General features: G+C 45.4%; 1 protein-coding gene across 9 annotated transcripts in view; it reads right to left on the bottom strand.

Annotated features, from left to right (window-relative positions):
• The window catches only part of STN1 (STN1 subunit of CST complex), a 426,801-nt gene that overhangs the window by 115,720 nt on the left and 298,717 nt on the right, over nt 1-12,364 (bottom strand). The window lies entirely within an intron of this gene.

The raw sequence follows: 12,364 nt of genomic DNA, 5'->3' as shown, positions 1-12,364 counted from the left end.
TGAAGCGTAACTTCCAGTGATTACAAGGTTAGGAGTTGCTGATGGTCAGTGGGCGGCGACGGGCCGGGCGCGGTTCATTCTTGGTGTTTCGCTGACTTGGATTTCCCGGCCATTGCTGTTGTTCTTCTATATTTCCCGTTTGCAGGAGTCAGTTAAATTGTGTTCCAATCTACCTTTCGGCGTAGTGTACCTTGTTGAGGCCCCTATTCCCTGTTCCTGGTCCGTTCTTTTCTATTCAATCTGCAAAGGAGTATGCTGGGTCAAGTGCAGCTGTCGGGAGGGGGGATCTTGGTGCTGCTAGTTGGGTGCTCCAGTCCCCGGGCGAGCGCAGGTGCCGCCGCAGAGTGTCCGCCCTGTGTTGAGCCCCCGGTGGGGAGTGGGGTGGGTGGGGGAGGCAGGGCAATCCTGGTGAGCACAATATTCCTCTACCAATATCCCCTCCGTTTGTGTCCGCAGGCCCCAGCTCGTGCGACACAGGAAAGTCCGACGAGGGTGCAGGGGGGGGAGAAGGAGGGGGTGGGGGGGAGCCCTCTGGTTGGGCTGCCCCTCTCTGCTGTTTTTCATCTGCTTGCTGTATTGCCCCCTTTACCCTCCCCACTCCACCCCGTCTCCCCGTCCCTGGAGGGAGGGGGGGAAAGGGAGGGGAAGCAGCTGTTGAGGTCAGCTTCCAGATGACGGGGGGCCTGCCCCCCGCAATGCTTGGGCGCCTCACCCTCAGATCAAGTGAGCGTCCTTGGGGTTCTGACTGCACACTGAATGTAGCTCCCTTTAAATTTCTTAGTGTCCGGGCCGGCTGCCGTGCCCGGACACAACTACTTTCTCCTGTGACCCCCTCACCGCTTGATGCATCGGAGTGGCTCGCCCCCTGTGGCGTAGTCCGCCGGTGCTCACCGCACCGTTCAGCCGGCCCGAGGGAGGCAAAAAGGGGAGGGGGAAGAAGAAAGAGCGATGCAGCTGTGGGGGGGGGGGGAGAGTCGCCCCGGTGCCTCAGCCGCGACCCCCAGTGCTCCCCCGCCCCGAAGGCCCCCGGCTCCCTACCTCCGCCACTCCCGGTTGCTGGTTCCTCCCGTCGGAGGCTCGGGGCTCCAGGGCGCCGCCATTTCGCGGCTCAGTGGCTGCGCCTCTGTTCCGGCTCCTTCGCCGGCTCAGTCTCTCCATGCGGGCTCTAACAGCCCCGCGGGTTCATGCGCCTCCCGGGGACCGGACGCACACCACCTGGGAACTGCCTCCATTCCACGGGAGTGCCCTGCAGGATTCTTTACCCAGGTCCGAGTCGGAGATCCTCGTTAGGCGTCCGACTCGGTGGCCATCTTGGCTCCTCCCCAGAGTGCCACAAGTTACCCCATCCTAGGTTCCCCTAGGTGCCTAGTTTTAAAAAATTCATTGGTTTGTAGGTTTTCCTAGATGCCGGTTGAGCTAGAGGCCAAAATCCACAGCTAGGCACTTTCCACAAAATGCGTCAGTATTCAATGTAAAAATCTGATGTGTCCATGTTGCATTTTGGGGCGTTTCCTGTCCCAGGCACTAGGCCTACCAACACAAGTGAGGTATCATTTTTAGTTGGAGACTTGGGGGAATGCTAAATGGAGGACGTTTGTAGCTCCTCTCAGATTCCAGAACTCAGCAGTACCGAAATGTGAGGGAAAAGTGTTTTTATAGACAAATCTTGAGGTTTGCAAAGGATTCTGATTGCCAGAACCTGGAGACAGCTCCACAAGTCACCCCGTTTTGAATTCCCCAAAGTGTCTAGTTTTCAAAAATCTATAGGTGTGCTAAGTTTCCTGAGGTGCCTGCTGAGCTAGAGGCTAAAATCCACAGCCAAGCACTTTGCAAAAAACAGGTCAGTTTTCTTTGGAAAAATGTGATGTGTCCAGGTTGTTTTGGGGCATTTCCTGTTGCAAGCATTAGACCTACCCCCACAAGTGAGATAGCATTTTTATCAGGAGACTTGGAGGAATTCTGGATGGAAGGAAGTTTGTGGCTCCCCTCAGATTTCAGAACTTTCCATCACTGAAATGTGAGGAAAATTTGTTTTTTTTGCCAAATTTTGAAGTTTGCAAAGGATTCTGGGTAACAGAACCTGGTGAGAGCCCCACAAGTCACCCCATCCTGGATTCCCATAGGCGTCTAGTTTTTGAAAATGCACAGGCTTGCTATGTTTCCCTAGGTGCCGGCTGAGCTAGACACCAAAATCCACAGCTAGACACTTTCCAAAAAACACGTCAGATTTCAATGAAAAAATGTGATGTGTCCATGTTGGGTTTCCTGTTGCGAGCACCAGGCCTACCCACACAAGTGAGGTACCATTTGTATCGGGAGACTTGGGGGATCACAGAATAGAAGAACAAGTATTATTGCCCCTTGTCTTTCTCTACATTGTTTCCTTCAAAATGTAAGACAGTGTGTTAAAAAGAAGTTTATTGGAGAAATGCAGAGTAATTCACATGCTAGTATGGGGACCCCGGAATTCAGAGATGTGCAAATAACCACTGCTTCTCAACACCTTACTTGTGCCGAACTTGGAACTACAAAGTTTCCTTGATACCCATTTTTCGCTCTTTATATTTCACCAAATGAATTGCCATATACCTGGTATACAGTACAATGAAAATCCATTTCAAGGTACAGCTCATTTATTGGCTCTGGGTACCAAGCATTCTTGGTGAACCTACAAGCCCTATATATCACCGGACCCAGAAGAGTCCAGCAGACGTAACTGTATATTGCTTCAAAAAATCTGCCATAGCTGGAAAAAGTTACAGAAGAAAACGTGGACAGAAATAGCTGTTTTTTTAAAACTCAATTTCAATATTTTGTTTTATTTCAGATGTTACTTTCTACAGGAAAACCTTGAAGGATCTATACAAATGACCCTTTGCTGAATTCAGAATCTTGTCTGCGTTGCAGAAATGTTTAGTTGTCTGGGATCTACCATTGGTTTCACACCCATTTCTGTCACTAACTGGAAGGAGGCTGAAAGCACATAAAATAGTAAAAATGGGGTATGTCCCAGTAATATGCCAAAATTGTGTTGAAAAATGTGTTTTTCTGATTTAAGTCTGCCTGTTACTGAAACCTGGGAAGATGGTGATTTTAGCAACACAAACGCTTTGTTGATGCCATTTTCAGGGAAAAAAACACATGCTTTCTCCTGCAGCACTTTTTTCTGAAAAAAAGGAAAATTTTAGCTGTATTTTGGCTAATTTCTTGCTCTCCTCCAGGGACACCTACTAACTCTGGGTATCTTTAGAATCCCTAGGATGTTGGAAAAAAAGGACGCAAATTTGGCGTGGATAGCTTATGAGGGCCTAAGCGCGAACAACCCCAAATAGTCAAAAAAGGCTCGGCAACTGAGGTGGAAAAGGCCTTGCAGTAAAGCGAGTAAACTGCCATGTCGACCTGGAAAAATAAACATTTTGCTAGACCCAAAGCGTCCTTTTTAATACATATGTCACCCCTAAGATAGGCCCCAGACAGCCCCGAGAGCAGGGTGCAGTATTTAAAAAGTTAGCCATGTACTTTTAAGCTTTACATGTGCTGGTAGTGAAAAATTTGTAAATTCGTTTTCACTACTGCAAGCCCTATATCTCCCATTTATTAACATTGGGCTAAACTTATTACATCTTATAATTGCAATGCACAATATGGAAGAGATAAACGTTTTGAGTTTGGTGTCTCTGGAATCACAATTTAAAATCACAACTTATCGTAAAATCTAATTTTAAATTGTGATTCTGAAAATGCCACATTTAGAAAGTTGGCATTTTCTTACTTTAACCATTTGGTGCTTACTGCCTGTCTCTGATCACAAGTCCTGCGTAGGGTGACAGCTGAACTTTGCATATTCCTCCTAGACAGCCACAAATAATGGGAGCTAAGGTGTGACCTGACGGGCCTCAATGGACCATCCTGGGCAGGATGGGTGGGAGGGGTTGGGCACAGCCTCACTTACGCCTGATCAGGCTGTCTTGTCCACACTCAAAGGGCTGCATAACCCCAATTATTGGGTCTGGAGCCACAGCAGGAAGGGAAAGGAGTCTGTGCACTTCAAAGGCATGTCTCTGAAATCTCTCCCACTTCAAAGGCCCAACTGGGTACAAGTACTGGACCTCTAACACCACCACTTCAGTACACTTCTGGACCTGTGGACACGCTGCCAAAAAGGACTGCTGTGTTGCTAAAGACCTGTAACTCTGCTGAATCGCTGTTTATTGTATTCCAGTTCTGCTGTGCTGACCTGTGCCTGCTGCCCTCTTGCTGGGAGTGAGAAGGACTGGACCGCATCACCTTCAGAACTGATGCTGCAGCACTTTCTTCAGCACAAGGTTCTCATACCCTTGTCGACGACAGTCTTGATGACGACACTCCGCATCGTAGTCTCTGCGCCCATCGGAATCAATGCATTGCCTCAACGTTGACACAGCAGGAACCCGTACCCGAATTCCACCATATCTTACCACCAATGCAACTTCGTCGCTGCTTGGGGAGCTTCGACGCATTTTCTGTACTGCATGGGTAAAATCAATGTATCACCTCAATGACCTGGTTCGGAACCAATGCAACGCTCCACAACCAGGATTTAAGATATGTTGGTTCGGCGGGCCTACATGGTCCCTGTAGCTGGCCCACACTCCATCATGGTCGGCAGTAACATTTGACTTTGTCCTGGTCTGGCATGAAGAAATATCCCCAGTTGGTGCTTTTGGCTTCTGAGTGCTGTTTCACAGTTTATTTCTAAAAATTCTTAACTCAAGTTCAACTTATTGGATTTTTGTCGATTTGGTCTTGTTTTATTTATTAAACTAAATTCTAATTTTCTAACCTGATGTGGGATCCTTTTTGTATGGTGTTTTACTGTTTTACTGTAGGACGTGTTGCACAAACACTTTACACATTGCTTCCAAGTTAGGACTGCTATGTGTCAAGTTACCAGAGGGTGAGCACAGGGTAATTTTGGATTCGCTTGTGCCTTACTGTGACAAGAACTGTGGTTGCTGCCTGACCGGGAATCACATCCTAGAAAACAAACAATCCAATTTCTCACACCGCCTTTCTCCAACTCCAGTACCCTTTCTATGGCACCTTTGGTTAGCAACAGGCATACTTCCTGTAGCAGCATGGACACCTGCTCTTAAGAAATCCATCTTGGTGTGGAGGGATAATGGGGGGGGGGAGGGAAAGAAATGACACAGCATAACCTTATTGAATAATTTGCATCACCCATCTGTCAGATGTGATAGAATTGCCAACCAAAAATGAAGTCCCAGATCCTTTCTCCTACTGGCTGTGCTTGTGCCAACAAGGGAAAACTAAAGTGATTTGCTGACTGTTGTTGTGGAGATGAGGATTTGGAAGACTGGTACCCCTGCTGGCCTGCACGGTTGCCTGCTATATCCGTGTCCGCTGCACTGAAAGGACTCTGTTACATCACTCATTGAGAAGGATGTCTCTGTGTATATACACCAGACCTCTGGAGTAGCCCCTAAATTTAAGAAACTGGAGCAGGAATTGAAAGATGCCAACAGCTAGTTCCTTTACTTTGCAAAATCAAAGTAAAAAAAAACCCTGCAAGGATAACATATCTGGATGCGTGTTGCCCATCATGTATCGTTTGGGCCAAAGAGACCCTAATGTCTTCTGGGACTGCTGGCAATATCTCGCAGGCCATGTTTTAAAGGGAGTCGATGTATCAGCACAATAGACAGACAGCATAGCAAGACCACAGTGAAGTCTGGTGAAAGAGCACGTGTTTTCCACAGGCATCAATCCTTTTAGACTCTCTATAAGCGAGGAGTGGTGGGAAATCAATTGAAATTCACATATTTAAGGCCTGCACACTATGACTATTAGGAGTAGGGTGTTTGGTGAGAAAATCTGGGTCACCGGGAATTGTCCTATGACTTCTGGCCCCTGCCTGTTTACAGGCAGGCAAGAACATGGTTTCAACCAGGCGGACATCACAGTACCTGCAAGGGCATCATTAAATGGAAGTGGGGGCTTAGATGTTGCTTGCTGCGGCTGAAGGAGTTCAGTCAAAATATTTATTTTAGTCTCAATAAAAGGGCAGCTGCAATTCTACCATCTCGACTACTGTCCAAACCACCACCGTGATTCCGTTGGTTGCCCAGGTAGTGAGTCAGTGGAGGAATCAAGTCCACTGGTTTTCATAAATCGAGGTATAAGGCATGATCAGTGTAATGTGAGAGGGAGACTATTATCCTTATCAATAGCCTGTGGTTCCCCCTCCTCTGGAACAGAGTCAGAACTAAAAAGATAAAGGAGTCTCTGATGACAGCTATGACACAGCTGACGCACAGGCTTAGAGTCAGGCTGCTAAGCAGTCAGATGTGCTTTTTTAATTTTGCAGTGTGACATTGGTCGAGCTCGTGCTGAAGCTGTTTCGGGATCCGACATGAGCACTGGCACTGGATCACCCTTCAGCGTGGTTAATGCGGCCGGAGTAGAAATCGGTATAGACAGGACGGGCATGGTAATGGGTATTAATGAGACAGAGGGCAACAGGAAGGAACCTGCTGGTGCAAAACTGGCCAAAGGCCCCTGCAATTCCATGCACTAAATATCTGCATGATGGCTAAGGAATCTCCCCACTGACCGGTGACCTTGACAGACCGCGACTTACATCTTGATACCTCCTATGCAAAAACAGCGATGTCTTATTGTGTTTTGTCTCCCAGTCTCAAATTGTCTTCGGATGTATGAGGATGAACTTATCACATGATTCAAGAGTAGTGTTCTGAGCCCAGGCACTATAGACAGACCTCATTCAGATCCGTGGCCAAAATCTGCTTCCTGCAGTTGCAGGACAGCTCGAATTCCTGTCATTTTCAGTGGGCACAGCTCAGCACTCAGTGGTAGCGCTGATATGCAGCTCTGCTCTGTCACTTCAGGGCGGTATGGGGCAAATGTGGAGTTCAATGATGCCACCCAGTGGTGCGTGGAATCCCACTACAAAAAATCTCTAGATCCAGTCTGGCACCTGGAGGATATTCTACAGTGAGGAATCTGCAGTTAGAAGTATCAATCAGAAAACCACAGAGTGAAGCTTGGCTAGCAGCTTCCCACTCTTTTATATATATCAGATTTTAGATTTACAGTTCTCTGAAGCCCTGATTCGCAAAAAGCAGATTGGTTGTGTGGGAAATTTCACCAATGTTACATGCTGAATAAATACACAGCATAAATGTCCTCAAGTAAAAGTTTAAAGTGATTGACTACACCAGCAGGATTTTAGACTTCTGATAAGAATGCAGATTTTACAGTCATATATTTATACGTTATATGGAAAACTGGGAGCATTCAATGTGTGTTAATTGAAAAAGAGGGCATTTCAGTCCAAAAACTGTAGAACATGCATGCAAACTGTGGGTCGTTGGGGATGATGTTAACCTCAAAGTCTGACTTCATGTGTCCCTAGAGGCAAGATTAAAAATAGCATTAAATGACTGTCAAAGAAAGGACAGGAATACCACTCCAAACCCAACTCAAAAGTACTCATCGAAGGCCTTAAAAGCCTAGGCCTCACCCAAAAGGTGAAGGGACCTACTTACATCACAGGACACCTTCTGGACACTATTTTTTCAAATTTCGAAAACAGAGTCGATGAGCCCGCACCAGTCTCCTGGAAAGACCACACTCTCATCAAGTTCAGCATCGCTGTTCTCGTCCACTGCCAGACCAGCCAGCCAGCTGAAACTGAACAGTATCACTGACAAGGACTGGAAATTGCTCCGAATAGCCATCGACCTGAACACAGCAGCAGACGCCCCAGAACCATAAAGAATTTCAACATTTGGATCACTTCCTCGGCCGACTCCCTGGCTCCCATCAAACGCAACAATACAACAAGATCTAAACCTCAGGCCAGTGGGTAGGTGGAGGAACTCAGATTGGTGAAACACCACACCACTGCAAAACAGTTGAGCGCAAATGGAGACAGAGACAGGACAATGCAGACAGAAGCGTGTTCAAATTCACCCTACCACCAAATGATCCAAACCACAAAAAAAGCTGCTCTGGTGGACTGTATAGATGCCAGTACCAGCAGAAGAAAAGAAGTATTTGCCATTGTAAAGGATTTCACCTCACCTGCGACAGCCTCCAACTCAATAACCCCTTTGCAGAATCTCTGCAATAATCTCTCTCAATTCTTCAGCAACAAAATCACCACCATTACTCGCAGTCAGATCCAACAGACCTCACCAAATGTCACCTGCTTTTATCTAAAGAACCAATGCTAACAACATGGCCCATCACCAGCCCAGAGGAAACTGCTGCTACCATAAAATCCATCCTCTTAATGGCCCCATTGTACCTCCACCCCCCACCATGTCCACTCCAGAGGTCTGCAGCCCATCAGTGCCATGCTTACACAAAATTTGAATGCCTCCACCGTGACCTTCCCTGGCACTTCGAAACATGGAAGAAACCTTCTGAGGATCCTCAATGTTCCCAACTACAGACTGATCTCCCAGCTGCCACTCCCAGTCAAGGTCATAGAGAAAATCACCAACAGACGCCTTACTAAACCCCTCAACAACCATCAACTCCTTGACACCACTTCAGATCCTATCACAGCTCTGGAAACAGCCCTCATTGCCACCCTGGATAACATTAGCATGACTCTATGCAGAAAAGACATGGCCCTAATCTTCCTGGAGCTCTCCACAGTGTTTGATATGGTCTTCCACTCGATCCTAATGCAATTCTTCCACAACATCGGAATCCAAGGACACGCAACCCTATGGATCTGCTTCTTCCTGACTGGAAGGACCCAGTCAATCAGCCCGGCACTATACACCTCAGATGCCTGTGACCTCATCTGTAGAGTTCTGCAAGGATCCTCCCTCAGCGTGATCTTCTTCAATACATACATGATTCTTTTAGCCAGCATCATACGCTCTCAGAACATCAACATCCTCTCCTACATCGACGACACACAACATATTCTCTCCCTCACAGGTAAGATGCCTAGTACCCAGATCAAGTTAAATGCCTGAATGACCGAAAATGCCCACTGGATGAAGACCAACCATTTGAAGCTAAACACCGACAAGACCAAACTCATGACCTTCTGGAAGATCACCTCACTGTGGGGTGGGACTCTATCTGGTGGCCAGCAGAGCTAGGACTGACACCCAGCAATTCCAAGAACCTACAGATCATCATCAACAGCAAACTCCGCTTGATTGCCCAAGTCAACGCCTTATGCTTCTGTACCATGAAGATGCTGAGGAAGATTTTCCAACGGCTCCCAATCACCACTCGAAAAATTGTCACGCATGCCATCATCACAAGCAAGCTGGACTGCAGGAGCACTCTTTATGTCACGATAAAAACAAACTCACCAGAAGCCTACAGATCATTCAGAACTTGGCATCCAGAATTACTCTCAGCCTCTCATGCCACACTCGCATCACACCACACATGAAGGAGCTTCACTGGCTCTCCGTACACAAAAACACACAATTCAAACTCATCACCCACACTATTGAAGACGCTACTTAACAATGGCCTAGCATACCTCAACAAATGTATCTGCTTTCACAAACATTCCAGACACCTGTACTTGTACGGATTCCTACCTACACACATTCCAGACACAGTGGTCAAACCTTCTTCAACATTGCTCCTAAAGCGTGGTACAATCAGCTGCTACACATGTTTTTATAAATGCTTTTATTGGTTGTCAAATTTGGCACTACATATAAGGGCCTCCTCTTCACATCCTGAATTCTGCAAAAAGCTGAAGAACTAGCTTTTTTAGTAATCCCACGAGGTCCTAGGTTTGGTTAGACTGACACCTGCTCAGCGCCAAGATACCCTGTCATCTACAAATTTGCATAACATAGCTGACTCAAAAAAGGAGTTCGAGATCAGTAATCAGAAAAAAAACATGAAGGTATATTAAAATTTAATGTGCAAGACATGAAGTAGGTACAAGAAATCAATTGCTATTAACACCATCTGTTACAGTTACAACGCAATAATAAGCAAAATCACAAAAAATAGACTAAGGGTCTATCTAAATTCCGATGGGAGACCCCTTTCTCCAACAGGAAGAGTGAGTATGTTACTTTTTCACCCTGATGGAAATAACACCCACCAATTGTAAAAATGACTGCCAAGCTGGCGGTCATTTCTAGAGCATTGCCAGGAACTGCTTTTTCGGCGGTTCCCGTCAATGCTTTTTGCAGTGTGGAGCAGGCCTTCATCACCTTGCACCAAACCGGTTTCTTTTTTAGTTTTAAAAAGAAAATCCCAAAGTGGAATTTTCTTTTTGGAAATATAAAAGATCATGCCTTCGTGCCATGTTAGTCATCTCCCATGGGGAGGGGGCAGTTTGTTTTTTACTGTTCTTTACCACCAAGGTTTGCCTGGCCATGACGGACAGTAACAAATGGCGATATATCCACCCATTCTAATTAGGCACACAGACATATAGCCAATTCCCCAACAGCTCTTACTCAGTCAAGCTGTCAGAGAATGTTTGCTACATTGGTGACAGAGTAGTCACAGCCGTAGCCAAACCTATGGTCCACCTGCATATAAATTGGGAGGGCGGACCACTGTGCTGGCAGGGAGGGAACTCCATAGCTAGTGCGACAGAGCTCCCTTTCCACCAACAATTAATTCAGTCCCCAACTCTCAAATGTGCATAAAATCATTAAAAGAAAAATCGAGCAGCATCAATGGTAGGGACAAAAGATATTGCTGGCTCACACCACAAATTCGAGGGTTTACTGAGTTCATTGTAGCATTGAAAATGATGGAAATTGCAAAGTCAGCAGGGTGCAAGCCAAAGTATTCTAAATCTAACAAATCACATTACAATATTTAAAAATGTCACATAACCCTACCATCATAGCATTAAACTGTTACATGAATACTGTTTCACCCCTTCTGATCTAATGTCATCCGGAGGTGTCAGAACATTAGTTACATATATAACAGAAAAAAAATCATGACTGAATGCAATACAGTATGCCAGCAGAAGATCCTTGGAAAGTGGCCAAAGGCTTCCTCCAGTGACTTCTTCAGGAATATTTTGTCATACAAAATAAACAGTGCACTTCTCGCCTTGTGTGGTGTCAAATAATAAAAATATGAGCACACAATAAACATAATGATAACACATTAAACACATCATAACAATTTTGTTTCACTTGTAATTGCTTCATGCTAATACAAATATGTGAATTCAAATGTGGAGCAACTCATATTAATATACAACAAATGATTCAACTATGGCATTACTTCCACAAAATACAACTACTATTCAAATTCCGTCCAGCACTAACGTACTGTATACATATCCAGCCTTAGAGTAAGTTTCTGATTATACAGAGGCAACAAAGCGACAGAGAAAGGTTGTGTTATGGCAGAAATACCCGCAAGAAACAGAGAACACTATGTCAGAATGTCAAGTGAACACACATTGCTAAACAGTGATGTACCTAAATGTAAGATCTCGGGTTTATGGCATTTCCCCAGCCTGCTTTCATGTTCTGCATCTCCAAAAAAATCCTTTCTTTCTTACCTCGCCGTCTTCAGGGCAAGGTGGTCTCAACCATAGTCCTTTCAAGGATTAGATATTGTACTATCCTCTGTTGAGGCCTTCCGGAATACTTTATTGCTCAACTTCAAGGAATCCAGAACTTTGCAGTTCTGCTTGCCAGGAACCTAGGAAAATGCGATCATGTAACTCAGTTCCAGAGTCAGTTGCACTGGCTCCCAGTTACACAAATAATCCGATTTAAATCTCTCTGCCTCATACACATTGATTTCTATAATGCAGAACCATCTCACGTCTTGGAGCTTTCCCCCATTATAACCCAAGAATAATCCGTGTAGAAGCCTATGTACTGCTTAGAAGATTCACAAAGCTTTTTTTAGGTCGCAAATGGTCCGATTCACAGAATCAGGCTGTTGTGTGACCTGAAAAAAAGCATTTGTAAACGTACAAAGACTATGTTTGCGATTCAGTAACCAATTATCAAATCACAAATTGGGTTTGCGTTTCGGTATTAGGAAGGGGCATGTTTGGAGCGTCCCTTCCTGATACCGAATCTCAGAGGTACATGTGAATGTTTTGTGACCGAAATGTGATCGCAAAAAATTTGCATTTTACTCACTGCTTCAAGTAAGTGGCAACCCATTTGCAAATGGGAAGAGACCCCAAGGGACAACTTCCCCATTGAGAATGGTTGCAAAAATATTTTTTCAAAGCAGGAGGTAGTCCTATAGACCGCTCGCTGGCTAAATGTAAAAATGAAATGAATACTGTTCATTTTTATTTTTGAAATAAAATCTTTTTAAAATAAAGATTGCTTTATTTAAAAGCTAT

The sequence above is a fragment of the Pleurodeles waltl genome, chromosome 6 (genome assembly GCF_031143425.1).
Source record: "Pleurodeles waltl isolate 20211129_DDA chromosome 6, aPleWal1.hap1.20221129, whole genome shotgun sequence".
Taxonomy (NCBI): Eukaryota; Metazoa; Chordata; class Amphibia; order Caudata; family Salamandridae; genus Pleurodeles; species Pleurodeles waltl.
Note: the sequence above shows the minus strand (reverse complement) of the source record. Positions and strands in the feature narration are given on the sequence as shown.